The sequence below is a fragment of the Zootoca vivipara genome, chromosome 15 (assembly GCF_965207765.1).
Source record: "Zootoca vivipara chromosome 15, rZooViv2.hap1.1, whole genome shotgun sequence".
Taxonomy (NCBI): Eukaryota; Metazoa; Chordata; class Lepidosauria; order Squamata; family Lacertidae; genus Zootoca; species Zootoca vivipara.
Window position 1 is genome coordinate 8,336,981 of NC_142598.1, and position 14,730 is coordinate 8,351,710.

Sequence of the window (14,730 nt, forward strand, 5' to 3'; positions counted from 1 at the left end):
TCTGTTTGTTTCTTTCGAAGAGGAAATTGGCACCATTCATCTGCCCAACTCCGACGTTCTACAGTCGCTTGGCAGAGGTACTGTGAAACTTGACTCCTTAAACATAACAATAGCAAATTGCACTTACTGCCCATCAGTGGACAATTTATTATCAGTAAGTTGCTTTGCACGCCAAGGAGTAACTGTGTGCTTCACAAAATCACTATGTGAGTTCTACAAAGGGGGAAAGCGTGTATTGTATGCCAGAGAGTCTGAAGGTTTATATAGACTATATTTTAAAAAGCATTCACAGCCACCAGTGAACTGCAGAGTAACCCAGCCAAGTCAGGGGCTGAGAAATGTAAAGCCTCACTCCGGATGTATTCATGAGGCGCATAGACTTTTGGGACATTTAAATTTCACAGATGTGATAAAGACAAAGAAGATTGTTGATGGACTAAACTTAAAGCCATGTAAATACTATATGCAATGTGTATCTTGTTGTAAGAATAAGATAAAAGTTGCAAGAAAGGGTAAATGCTCAGGCAGGAAAGTAACAGAGCCATTTGAACGTGTGCATTGTGATTTAGTAGGGCCACTCCCTCCTTCTTTAGGAAATTCAAAATATTGGCTTACTCTTATTGATCAGTACAGCAGATATTGTTTTGTTTACACCATTGCTGAAAAGTCACAAGCACTTGAGAAGTACAAGATTTTTTGCAACTGGGTAAAAACCCACTTTAACAAACCTATAAAGCATTTGTTTTCTGACAGGGGGGGAGAATTTGTTTCTGAGGAATTTTCACATTTCCTGGAAGCGCAGGGGACTGTTCACGAGTTGTCCTGCCCTAGAAGTCCTTGGCAGAATGGGATTGTAGAAGTAGTGCAACGTGATTTGCAGGCAGGTGTTAAAACTTACTTGCATGATGCTAATTTGGGGAAAGAATATTGGGCGGAATCTCTTCATGCCTATCTTTTTGTTAAAAACAGATCCTATCATTCTAGTTTAAATGTTACACCCTATGAAATGTTGTTTAAAAAACGCCCTAATTTAAAATACCTGCGAATTTGGGGTTCAGACGTTATTATTCACTACCCTGCTAGACACAAGTTGGATGAGCGTAGTGTTCAAGGAAAGTTTATGGGCTACCAGCAGGGGGCGTACAGAGTTTATGTACCAGCAACTGGCAAATTTCATATTACCAGAAGCATGATTGAAACTGTAAATTGGAATAGAGTTGCTATTTTTCAAGATAGTGATGGTTTAGATAATGCTGATGAGGAGGAAGTAGAAGTAGAAGAGGAAGAAGCTGGAGCAGGGGATAATAGTGAATCTGAAGACGAAAAGCCTGTTGTGTCTGGTGATTTGTTTGAAAATTTAAAGACACAGACACCTAAAGAAAGGTTAAGTTCTTCTGAGTTTTCTGAAAGTAAGAAAAGCCCACAAGAGTCTCATCAGTCTGATGATAGCAATTTACAGTCTGAAGCTAGAAGTCCAAATAGTTCTACTGATTCTGAAGGGCCTAGCTCTTCTTCAGGACTAAGACGTTCAGACAGAAAGAGACAGGAACCAAGACGGTTTTCAAAAGAGCAGTTATATACTGTGTATGCCAATAAAGCAGTTTTTGAGCCAAAATGCTACAACGATGTTCAAAAATTACCTTTGCATGAAGCTGCAAATTGGTACAAAGCTATGGATGATGAAATAGCTTCTTTAAAAGAGCATAACACTTGGTCTCTTGTACCACAAACCCCAGACATGAGAGTTATTGATTCAAAATGGGTTTATAAAGTGAAAATGAATGATAAAAACGAAGTTGTAAGGTACAAGGCTAGGTTAGTAGCCAGAGGTTTCCAGCAAATCCCAGGTGAAGACTATGATTTGTCTTACTCACCGAGCGTAAAGTATGAATCTGTTAAGCTTTTGTTAAAAGATGCATCCCAGCGTGGACATTCTGTCTATCATGTAGATATAAAAACTGCCTATTTGTTTGCAGATTTAGAAGAACAAATTTTTATGCGTGTTCCTGATGGCGTAATCTCCACTAAAGGAGTAGTGTGCAAACTAAATAAATCTCTTTATGGTTTGCATCAGAGTGGTAAAAACTGGCATCAGACTTTAGTGAAGGAATTGCTGAATTTTGGTTTTACACAAGGCAAGGCAGATAACTGTGTATTTACAAAAGAAAATGGAAATTCTGTGACCAAATTATGTGTGTTTGTAGATGATATACTAATTTCTACAAGAACTAAACATGAATATACACAGATAGTGTCACTGTTACAAGAAAAATTTGATGTGGTAGAATTAGGCAAAGCTAAAAACTATATATCCATGCAAATTGAAGAAGGCAAAAATGGTTCTTATCTGATTCATCAAAATGCAAAAATAGATGATCTTGTTGAAATGTTATGTTTAAAGAATGCAAATGGGAAAGAAACGCCTATGGTATGTGGTTTTACTTTTACAGATGGCAATAACACGTTCTCTGACAAAACTTTGTATCGCTCTGCCATAGGCAAGCTCAATTTTATTCAAAGAGTTTCAAGGCCAGATGTAACTTATGCTTTTCATTTTCTGGCAAAATTTGTAGAAAAACCCACTACCCAATGCTTCAAAGCTCTTAAGAGAGTGGTGATGTACCTCAAACACACAAAACGTTATAGGTTGGAATTTACACCATCTATTGACAAAGGTTTTGAAATATATTGTGATGCATCTCATGCTGTAGAGCAAAATAATTACAAAGGTACATCTGGTATGGTTTATTTTTATAATGGGTGTCCTTTTGAATGGAAAGCACAGAATCAAATGATTAATTGTCTTTCTTCAACTGAAAGTGAGTTATATGCCTGTACTCAGGCCATCCGTGATATAGAGTGGTATTTACAAATATTTGAAGACTTAAAGATGCCAGTATCACTCCCAGTAAAAGTTTATCTTGATTCCCAGAGTGGACTTGCTATCCTGTGCTCAGAAACCAACACACAGCGCACTAGAGTGTTGAGATTACGTTTACAGTTTGTAAAGAATTTGATTGCTGACAAAACAGTTGTTTTTGAATATGTCCCCGGTGACAGACAAGTTGCAGACATCTTTACTAAAGCACTTCCAAAAGTTGCGCATGAAAGACATGTACAAAGTTTGTCTCTGTTTCACAATAATGAACTGCAGGGGATATGTTGAATGATTGTGTAAAAGTGTCATTATTGTTTCACTGTACCTTTAAGAGTCAGGAAAGATTTAATGACTGGGGCTCTGCAGCTGTGGAGCAGCTCTACAGGTGTTGCTGTGAAGCTGATGATGCAGGGTATATCAGGGGTGTTGTGTGTTGCCTCTGTGCTGGGCGTTTTCCCAGTGTGCTCTTGGTGGGTGGTTTGGTTGTGTGGGTATTTTGTGTAAGCCTAATTTAATTTTTGTAATTTTTCCTTTCTCCATTAAACCAAGCATTTGTTTAAGCCTTGGTCTCTATGTGTAAGTTCCTCAACCAGTTTCTGCTGATTTTGCTTTTAACCCCAACACGCGGACCCGTCTGGAACGGATTAATCCACTTTCCATTACTTTCAATGGGAAAGTTCCCTTCAGTTTATGAACGGTTACTATGCGGACCGTCTGGAACGGATTAATCCACTTTCCATTACTTTCAATGGGAAAGTTCGCTTCAGTTTATGAACGCTTCAGTTTATGAACAGACTTCCGGAACCAATTGTGTTCATAAACCGAGGTACCACTGTACAGTGGAACCTCGGTTTATGAACACCTCGGTTTATGAATTTTCGGTTTATGAACGCCGCGGACCCATCTGGAACGGATTAATTCATTTCCCATTACTTTCAATGGGAAAGTTCGCTTCAGTTTATGAACGCTTCAGTTTATGAACAGACTTCCGGAACCAATTACACCCATGCTTCAGTTTATGAACATTTCAGTTTAAGTACTCCGCGGACCCATCTGGAACGGATTAATCCACTTTCCATTACTTTCAATGGGAAAGTTTGCTTCAGTTTATGAACGCTTCAGTTTAAGTACTCTGCGGACTGTCTGGAACAGATTAATCCACTTTCCGTTACTTTCAATGGGAAAGTTCGCTTCAGTTTATGAACGCTTCAGTTTATGAACAGACTTCCGGAACCAATTGTGTTCATAAACCGAGGTACCACTGTACTAAACTATTTAATAAACTACGGGGATTTCAACCATGTAAAGTGAACAGCAGTCAACCATGGCATTAAGAACCATCATCACTGTCATTAACAAATGAAGAGGTGCGGGTAAGGGATGCGGGTGGTGCTGTGGGTTAAACCACAGAGCCTAGGGCTTGCCGATCAGAAGGTCGGCGGTTCGAATCCCCGCGATGGGGTGAGCTCCTGTTGCTCAGTCCCAGCTCCTGCCAACCTAGCAGTTCAAGAGCACGTCAAAGTACCGTACAAGTAGATAAATAGGTACCGCTACAGCGGGAAGGTAAATGGTGTTTCCATGTGCTGCTCTGGTTCGCCAGAAGCGGCTTTGTCATGCTGGCCACATGACCTGGAAGCTGTACGCTGGCTCCCTCAGCCAATAACGCTAGATGAGCGCCGCAACCCCAGAGTCGTCCGCAACTGGACCTAATGGTCAGGGGTCCCTTTACCTTTAAGGGGGGCAGGCAATGGAAATATATGATCTTCCCACATTGAGTCCCTTAGATCTAAGGACTGTATGGTTTTGCCCTACACAATTATTTTAATGCAACCAAAAGAAGTGGGACTTTCCTCCTTTTTGTTCATTGCAGAGAGCCCTGGGGGCTTTCATATAAGGGAGGAATGAGGGAGAAATCTGATTTAATTCCCATTTAAAGTTGTTAGGGAATTTTATAGGGGGGGGCACCCAAACGAGGCTTCATTTGGGAATCAAGATTGGCACAAATGCCCTCAAGATCAAGTCCTGTGTAATAAAGGCTCCCTTTCCTACCCTTTCTCTGTTGCCCGAGACTCTATGTAACCATATTTCTTTATGAATGAATACTGTGTATCTGTATTTCTAAATGAAACTCCCTTTTGCGACTCTGGCAGAGGGCTCTCAGGGATGCAGGGAACAGCCATAATCCTTTAAGCGAGAGGTCACGGAGCCAGGGTGGTGCTCCTCTGCATATCCATAATACATTAAGGTACCATCTCCTGCCATTCCCGACCCCCCCCCCAAGCCAGAGGCAATACACACACCTGGACCCATTGTTTTTCCCCGCCAGGTACTCAAGGATACTTACTGGGACTTGCTTATCAATGTCCTGGGACATCGTGCATTGTTACCTTATGTTAATCCTGTTTACCTCCTGTTTAAAGGTAAAGGGACCCCTGACCATTAGGTCCAGTCATGACCGACTCTGGGGTTGCGCGCTCATCTCGCATTATTGGCCGAGGGAGCCGGCGTATAGCTTCCAGGTCATGTGGCCAGCATGACAAAGCTGCTTCTGGCAAACCAGAGCAGCACATGGAAACGCCGTTTACCTTTCCGCTGTAGCGGTTCCTATTTATCTACTTGCATTTTGACGTGCTTTCGAACTGCTAGGTTGGCAGGAGCTGGGACCAAGCAACGGGAGCTCACCCCGTCACAGGGATTCGAACCGCCAACCTTCTGATCAGCAAGCCCTAGACTCAGTGGTTTTAACCACAGCGCCACCTGGCTCCTGTTTACCTGTATGCTAATGCCCCTTGCACCTTCCCCTTTTCTGACGTTTTACCCTGTCACAAGTGATGTATGTATGATGCTTTCGATGTGCATTATGGGGTGGTGGTGGGAACTTTTAAAAGTTATTGCAGCCCTGTTCACGGGGTTCAGTCTGGAATTGAACCTGCTGCGCAGTAATAAACCTTGCTGTTTGCTCCGGATCGTGGCTGGACTCCTTCCTTTTATACTCCGCAACGACCACAGGCCCTTGCCTGATGAGCTGGGTGGCTGAGCATTCTCGCACCTAGAATTTTGCCCTAACAAAAGTCAAACCTACCTAATTCACACCTTCGTACACAACACAAGGATCAAACCACAGTTGCCCTTCAAATTTCACACTTCTGCAAAGGAAGGCACTACTGTCCCAGCAAGACCAGTGGTGGAGGGAGCATTTTCTGTGGCAGCACGTAGCCTGTAGCTCCGATAATTTCTGGGAAAACTGAATGAGAATTACGTTACCGTAATTTTTTGCCTATAAGATGCCCCCATGTATAAGACACCACCTAATTTTTGACATTATTTTTTTAAGGGGGGGAACTAGTCTTATATACTAAAAAATATGGTACTTTTGTTGTGGAACTTAGAGCATTTTAATTTTAATTAAATACAATTTTAATTCATCTATATATATCTATTTGGGTTTCATCACACTTAACCATGTGTTTGATTATGGCCACTGCATTTACCATTTTTACCTATCTGAAAAGTGATGCTTGTGTTTAAGCCTTAAAGATCATGATTACCGAGAAAAATAAATGCAACAATTGCTCCCTTTACACCATTTGTGTGCTTTGATGTTTTCTTAGGGCCCCTCCTGCCATCCTTTTTAGAGCTTGTTCATGATTATTTGTGCTCTTTTTTTGAACGTGTCAATTATTATTTTAAAAGGTTTTTTTGTTGAGATTTCCCCACAATATAGTAAAATATGGTAAAATAATACAGTAAAAATTATGGCATGTGCTCTTGGGGAGGTTACAATATTGTTTGTACCTGCAAATGTTTTTGGGTGAGCATACTTTGCTTCCAAACAGTGCGTACATAGGCTTTCCACTGAAGTCCCACAATTTTTTAATACCACAAATGTTCTGGTATTGTCCTGCTGCTTTTGAGCTGCAGAATACCAGAACCCCCAACCCCCCAAGAAATAATGTGGTTGCACTGGGGAAACACCACAGAACTATAGCAGAATATACCACTAACACATTATTATTGTGTCAATTACATGTTGTGGAATATGCACCAATAAAACATCAGTCTGGATGTGGCCGAAGTAATCTTAAGCAGGCCCAGATTTATGTTTGATGAGGCCCTAAGCTACTGAAGGTAATGAGGCCCTTTATATGTCCAGCTGTCCTTTGTCAACAACAAATTGTCACTATTTTTTGTGTTGAATATATGCAATATGGTAATTTATGGATCTAAAGCCATTTGCACATGTTGCCATGCAACCTGTCCATGCAGAATATATATATAGAATACACACACACACACACACACACACACACACACACACACACAGGGCCGGCCCTACGTGCAGGCTGGGTGGCGCAGGGTACCACGGCGCCGGCCCGCCAGGAGGGCGCTGCGAGCTGCGCCCACCCGCTGGCTGGCCGGTCCGCCGCGCAGCTGCGCCCACAGCAACCGCACTGCGCCTGCCTGCCCGCCGCGCAGCAGCGCCTGTGGCAGCCGCGCTGTGTGCGGCGCCCACCCGCCCACCGCGCTGGGAAACGGGGCGGGGGGGCACCAGAGGGATCTGACGCACCACGGCACCAGGGGCGCTTAAGACGGCCCTGCACACACACATGCACACACTGTATATTCCTGCGTATAAGACTACTTTTTAACCCAGGAAAATCTTCTCAAAAGTCGGGGGTCGTCTTATACGCCAGGTCGTATTTCTTATATGGCGAGTATATCCCAAACTCTATATTTTAACTGGAAAAGTTGGGGGTCGTCTTATACGCCCAGTCGTCTTATACGCCGGAATATACCGTACGTGTGTATGTGTGTGTGTGTGTGTGTGTGTATGAGCAAACCAGTGATATTTTAGGGAGCAGGCTTACTTACATCATAGAAGCCTGCACAACACAAAACACTGTTGCTGTATGTAGGTTTTATTTTATTTGCTTTTTATCTTATATTTTGGAAATGTACATCCAGGGGTTTTTTCCTTTAATTTTTTTTGGGGGGCCAAGAAAGTGGGGCCCTAAGGTATAGCTTGTTTAGCTTATAGGTAAATCTGGCACTGATCTTAAGTATATTTTACTGTAGCAGTGCAGCTTGTAAAATGTTGGAAGCTGAAAATAAAATGTGAATGAATTATGGATTGTACTGGAGTGGAATTAGTCCATTTTTGGAGGTGGAACTTGAACCGACTCCATTTTTGAGGTGAATTGGAATGGCTTCTTCCTCTTCCTCTTCTTCTCCTCTTTCTCTTTCTCCTTCTTCTTCTTCAAGAACTTTCCCAATATTATCCTTAATTCTGCAGCTTCTCTTCTCCACTGACTTCTTGACAGGCAGACGCAGAATACAATGAAACACATAGGAAAATGTGTAAACGTCAGTTAGTTCTGCATCTCTTTGCTGTATGTATTTCGCACACTTTGCTTCTGCCTGTGATGTTGGAAAGGGGGGGGGGGACAGGTCGGAAGCCACAGCTCTGTGGAACGGCGTTAAGCTGCTGCCATCTGTGAGCAAGACTTAGCACACGTGCTCCAAAGGGAATGTCAGGTCATGGGAACGCTTACTACATGTTGGGACAAAATCCCAGGCCAGCTGTTGAGCAGCTCACTTCCCAGAAGCCAGGCTTTTGAAAATATTTGTACTGAAAAAAAATACAATCAGGGTACAAGGAGCATCACAGTGGCCTACCGTAGTTCTTAGGGAGGTAGCAAACCTGTGCCAGCCTGCAGGTGGGGGCTCATATAATGGAATGCCTGCCTCCTCTATATGCAGAAAACAAGCATGTCAGGGGGAAAGGATCAGTGCCTAGCTGTCTCCTGGACATGCTAATTTGCTATGCATTGTTTTGGTTCTTTTTAAAATGGAGGTGATTTTCCACTTGCAGTTTACAGCCAGGTTAGTAATATGAGGGAGAACTGGGCCAGGACATAAGGGGTAAAAATATTTTTAAAATTATTTATTAATTGAGAAACTGTCCCTTTAACTTGTGAAGGTATAAGGAGGAAACTTATAGGCAGTATTCCACATAATCCAATTGCTCACTGGGGGATAAACTTGCCCCCACCTTTTCAGTGTTGTTGTTATTATTATGGCTAAAGGGTACATAGGTTGGATACCTGAAAGCAACATGCAGTTATTTAAGCACTTTAATATTTATTTGAACACTGCTGATATTTTGATCTCAAAATTGGGGTTTGGCTTTTGCTGCCCAACTCCCCATGGGACTCTTGAGTGTCCTAAGCCATGATCAGTCAGAGAAGAATGGATGGAGACAGAATCCAGTGGAAAGCAAGGCAGGCATTTATTTTTCTGTTGCAAATGAGTACCCTTCCTTCCTTCCTTCCTTCCTTCCTTCCTTCCTTCCTTCCTTCCTTCCTTCCTTCCTTCCTTCCTTCCTTCCTTCCTTCCTTCCAAGAGGGAGAGACTCTGAACAAAAGTGTGCAGGAACATTTAAAGACTTTTGACATTGCCCAACCCCCTTAGCCAAAGACCACCCCAAAATCATGCTGTAAAAATCTAAAGCAGAAATCCTGCCTGCCAGGATACCTGTTAAGGTTGCTGATTGCATTACCTGGGCAGACTGACCATTCTTTTGTGATGGTTAATACTTTAGTTCCTGAATCCAGGTCACAAGCTCACCCTATTCATACACAAATACGCCCTTAAGACAGGATTTGTTTGCGGACACACAAGCTAAGCCCTGTCTGTGGTGCCTACTCAATTCCCCAAATAATGAGACAAGAGACCAGAGTATGGGTTAAAATTGGCCACAACTTTATTGAACTACAGAAGTGGAAAACTTGGCCTAGGCCAGGCACCCCCAAACTTCGGCCCTCCAGATGTTTTGGACTACAATCCCATCATGCCTGACCACTGGTCCTGTTAGCTAGGGATCATGGGAGTTGTAGGCCAAAACATCTGGAGGGCCACAGTTTGGGGATGCCTGGCCTAGGCCTTGTCAGGTAACCCTCTCAGCCTGCCTGCCTGAGGATATGCAGGCGGATGAGGCACAGCGAGAGGGGACTGTAAAGCGCAAACTTACACAGCATGCCCTTCCACTAACCCCATCCCAGGAGTTTGACCTACATGCCGCCGCTCTAGGGCCAGGGACTCCCAGTTTTGCCCTTTAACGGGCCCCTGCAAATGCCGCCACATGGGAAGGGAGCCTGATTGCATCCCCCCCCCAACCTGACAATAGACAAAAGGAAACCTTGCCAAGGCCTAAAACCGCCACCCGAGGCCCCTAGGGCCTCACCGCCAAGTCCCACGACAGAGTGACCATGACCCGTACTCTGACGTCAGACCCTGTTATCTACCCAGTCCCTGAGGGCCTGCCGCAAGTCCTTCAGCCAGAGGTCATTACCAAGCGGTGTCAGATGCACCCCATCTGCCCTGAAAATGGCAGCCGCACCTGCCCTAATGGCAGGATGAGGGATAGAGAATCCCCCAATTTTTCACATGGTGTTGCACATAGCTTTTTTATTTTTTCTACCGCATAGTTTATGCGAGAGGGATTGGTAACCCCCCTCCAGCGCAGGTGGGGGAGTAGATTGTACCAGCCTATTGCCATTGATGAGTACAAGGCATGCAGACTCTCTATATCCGCCCTGGCCAGAAGGGTAATGGCAATGCCTTTTTGCTCAACTACATAATTTTTCCCCCAGGTGTACAACCAGGACTCTTGGGGGGCCATGCACCGCCCCAGCCTTACTAAGCAAGGGCATCACGCCCGACCACCGCATGCCCCAGTGGCCCATCCAGCAAATGCGTACCTTGGGGTGAATGTTAAGGTTACGGCCCCTTTGTGTGACCAGGCATGTTCCACCACCCAATGGACGATGCTGTGCCCTATCACCCAGATCTTCATGATGGGCAAACCTGGATCCACCTGAGAACACTCAAGGAGATCCATCCTCACTCTAGGAGCAAGAAAGAACAAAGAGGCTTGGGCACAAGGCTCAGCCTACTTTCTTTGGCCCTAACTCCAGCACCACCCTCGGCCAGGCATCCTTTGTCCTACCTGTCCTGAGGGCGTGTCAGAGGCCAACCCGAGCAGGTGGGTGGCACCCGTTCCAGGTAAGCCTTGCACAATGCCACAAAGCCCGCCCACCTGAGGGGAAGGGGGAGGGCGGAAAAAGCCAAAAGACAATGGGAAGGCTTTCCTCATTTGCCTCCCTTACTGCAGAGGAATATTTGAGGTCATTGGGAGAGTCAAAATGGCTTCAGGATTGTTCTCCTGTACTATTTCAGCCGCATGGTTTTTATACTGTATTTAGATATGTGTGCATTTATGAATATTTATTCTGTATTTGAGACCTTTGAATTCTTATAGCAATTTAAAATAACTACATAACTTTTAACTGTACTGTTTTAATAATAATAATAATAATAATAATAATAATAATTTATTATTTATACCCCACCCATCTGGCTGAGTTTCCCCAGCCACTCTGGGCGGCTTCCAACAGAAAAATGAAATAAAATAATCTATTAAACACTAAAAGTTTCCCTAAACAGGGCTGCCTTCAGATGTCTTCTAAAAATCTGGTAGCTGTTTTGGGGTTTTGGCTGTTCTGTATGGATTTTACATCTTCCCACCTCCGTTACCCTCCTTCGCTACAATATTTCTGGCTACAGGCTTAATTGTCACAATGTCAAAATCTTCCCAAAGTGATGATCCAGGCATAGAATTATAGAGTTGGATGGATCATTCCCAAACAATTAGAAAAGGGCAGGAATAAAAGGCATCTGAATAAACCCACGGAGCTAATTTATTGGCCCATACATGTTCTGCAGTTCCAGCTAGTCAGCCATGCTCCATGTTACTAATCAGTCAATCAGTCAAGCTTACTGCTGCCTAGTGCTACATTTCTTTTGCCAATGAAACTAACCACCACCTGTTCATAGCCATGCTGCAGAAGTCCTTTGTACGAATGCAATGAGAAAGGGGTGTGAGGTGGACCAGGCCTTTTTGTGTAAAGAGTTCTCCCAGGTAGAACATTTTTTTCCATGTTGCTCTGCTCCTAACCATTGTTTATCTAGATTGTGTGGGACAACATGCTTAACTCTAATGAATGCATGAAGGGGTTAATATCATAGGACGAACTGTCCTGCTAAGCTTAGCTAGGTCGCTCTCTCTCACCTTGGGAGGAAAATAATCATGCTTATTTTTTCCTTCTCAATCTACTTGAGAAGCACATGACTCTTGCAAGCCACTCTTGAATTCTATACCAATAATTTAGGCACCATCACCGATGTAAGTAAGTCAAGTATTACAGACTGTGCAACTTTTTTGAATGCTGTGTGGAAAAGCACATGAATCGGACCTTTGAAGAATCTGTAAGTAAACCAGTTTTCAAAACGTGTGCTCTTTTCCTATGCTGGGGAAAGAGGGAAATTTGGAACTCACAAGGGCATATTTTAAAGATCTAACAGCCTATACCCCCATACTTTGCTTTGCTGCACATTATCCGATTTTAAATCTCTGCTGGGGTTCTCTCACCTACCTGAACCTTGGCATGCAGGGAATTCTCCTTTTATACCTATATTTTCCTTGCACCGACAGATTGTTCATGGCTTTTTTTGAAGTCACTGGGCACATTAAACTCACTGAATTTAAATTGTTTCCTTGAGCAGATCAATGCCTTATAGCTGATGCAATTAAAATGAGCAGAGAGAGATGGGAAATCCCTAAAATTCTGTGCATGTTATTAAAATGTGATCAGTAATGGTGAGTATCACTGTGTCCTGTTAAACAGGCCACTTGGGGGAGCACCACATGCCAGTACAATGGAAACTGTGAGAAACATCAGCTAAGGCTAGTCTGCAAATTGGAGGTCATGGAGGGTGAGGATGTTGCAATGGCTGAATTAAGTCATGCAAAATATGGGTGAATCACTTTCCCCTCCGAGCGCTACTCCTCAGGGCTGGGCTTACATCAGCTTCTGCAGCATATCTGAGCTCTGCAGGAAATCCTCCCAGAGTTGTCCCCTAATGCTTTGGATTTTCCTCAGGATTGCCTTTTGGTGTTTTGCCTCTGCCTTCTGCTGCTGAAAACTGAGCTGACATACTAGGCCCATCTAATAAAAACAGAGAACCAAACAGGTGGTGCTCAGCCTGCCCTTTCTAAGCCACACAAAGGGGCCCATTGTGATGCTGGAACACTTCCATGGAGTGGGTGAATCGCAATGCTCTCTTCATTCAGAAAAAGCTGGCATTCTTACACGGGTTAGGGTGCCAATATAATGCAAGTGGAACATTTGGATGAGGGGGCAGCATTCTTCAAGCAGCACGGAGTAGAGGCTAGAGATCAAGGGAATCCACATTGTCCTAGGAAAGGTAGTTGAGCAAGTCCGTTCTGGTGGAAGCCAGCAGCAAACATGTAAGATGGTGTTTCTTTGACAGTTGCTTGGTAACAGCACCTGTTTGGCAGGTGTAACTTCCCCAGGTTATAACTGCCAAACTTATCCCAACCGAGGCACCTTTTAAAAGACACTCAGCTTTTGGCAGTTCTAAAACATAGGGAGACACTTTTGAGCAGCAACAGACCAGGGCCATCTTTCGCACATGTGCTGCCGGGGTGCAAAGATCCACCCACCGCCCCCAAATTTAGTTTAGCCACCCCCAAATTAACTTCTATTGAGCTTTTTCGGGGAGGGGGGAAGCCAGAGTTGTTGACCTATTTTTAGGGGGGACGAACTCAAAGTTGTTGAGCTTTTGAGGGGGAGGATTGCTCACCTGCAACAACGCAGCGGGAAAAAAACCTGCTTTTGTTTCCTGACTCGTCAGGAATATTAGACTCTACAGAGTAACAGAGTGATGGGGGACGACGACTTTCGCTCCATTGTTTTGCATTGCCGCCGATCAAGAGGGTATACATTTGGCACCCCCCAGAGTTCGGCACCTGGGTGCCCTGCACCCCTTGCACCCCAGGTAAAGACGGCCCTGCAACAGACATAGGTACAATCAAGGCAGGTCCACCTCACACCTACCATGTCGACTCACCACAGCATTATTTTTCCATTTAGGAAGAACGAAATGACAGCCATTGAGCTGCAGTATATGGTAGAAAGTAATGGTATATACACTGTATTTCTCTTGTCTAGACTGCATTAGATCTTGCCGCAGTCTTGTACGGGAGAAAGTAAATGGGCTCTAATGAAAATAAGACAGAGAATGGAGTCTATTTTGTGTAGCGACCCACTCAATTTCTTAGTCACACTAGAGTAGGACAGAAGCATAGGGACAAGTTCAATGTAGATTAAACTTCCTTTAATCCCCCCCCAATTTTATAAGTTTCAATAATTTTATAATCATTTTAAAAGCTCAAAACTTTACTTCCTTCCCCCCTTTCTGCATATCCAAATTAACTTAATTTTCTCATTTATTCATCTATTTTAAATATATACTCTTATAAAACTGCAGGTTATCACAACAATCCTGCCAGTGTCCTTATCTGTTTGCAGTTTATTTGTAAATATTCAATAAATCATTTCCATTCTTTTATAAAAAGTTTGCTATCTTGATTTATTATTTTTCGAGTAAGCTTTGCCATTTCTGCATATTTCATAAGTTTTTGCAGGGAGCCATTTGCTGGTGTTTGGCACCGCTTTCGAGTGAATCGGACCTTGGGTTTTTGGCAAAACCGTGACCCTGCGGGTTAGGGTAGCGTTCCCCCTTTTCGAAATGGCAGTGACTGCAACCTGTTCCATTTTCTCAGGAATGCTGGGAAGTGACTTGCCAAGCACTTTGGCATTTAAAAGTTTTTTAAAAAGAAGAAAGAAAAGAAAAAACAATCAGGGCAAGAATGAGACACCTAGGAACGTATGGCATCTAAGAGAAACTGTACAGGTTTCCTGCACTAA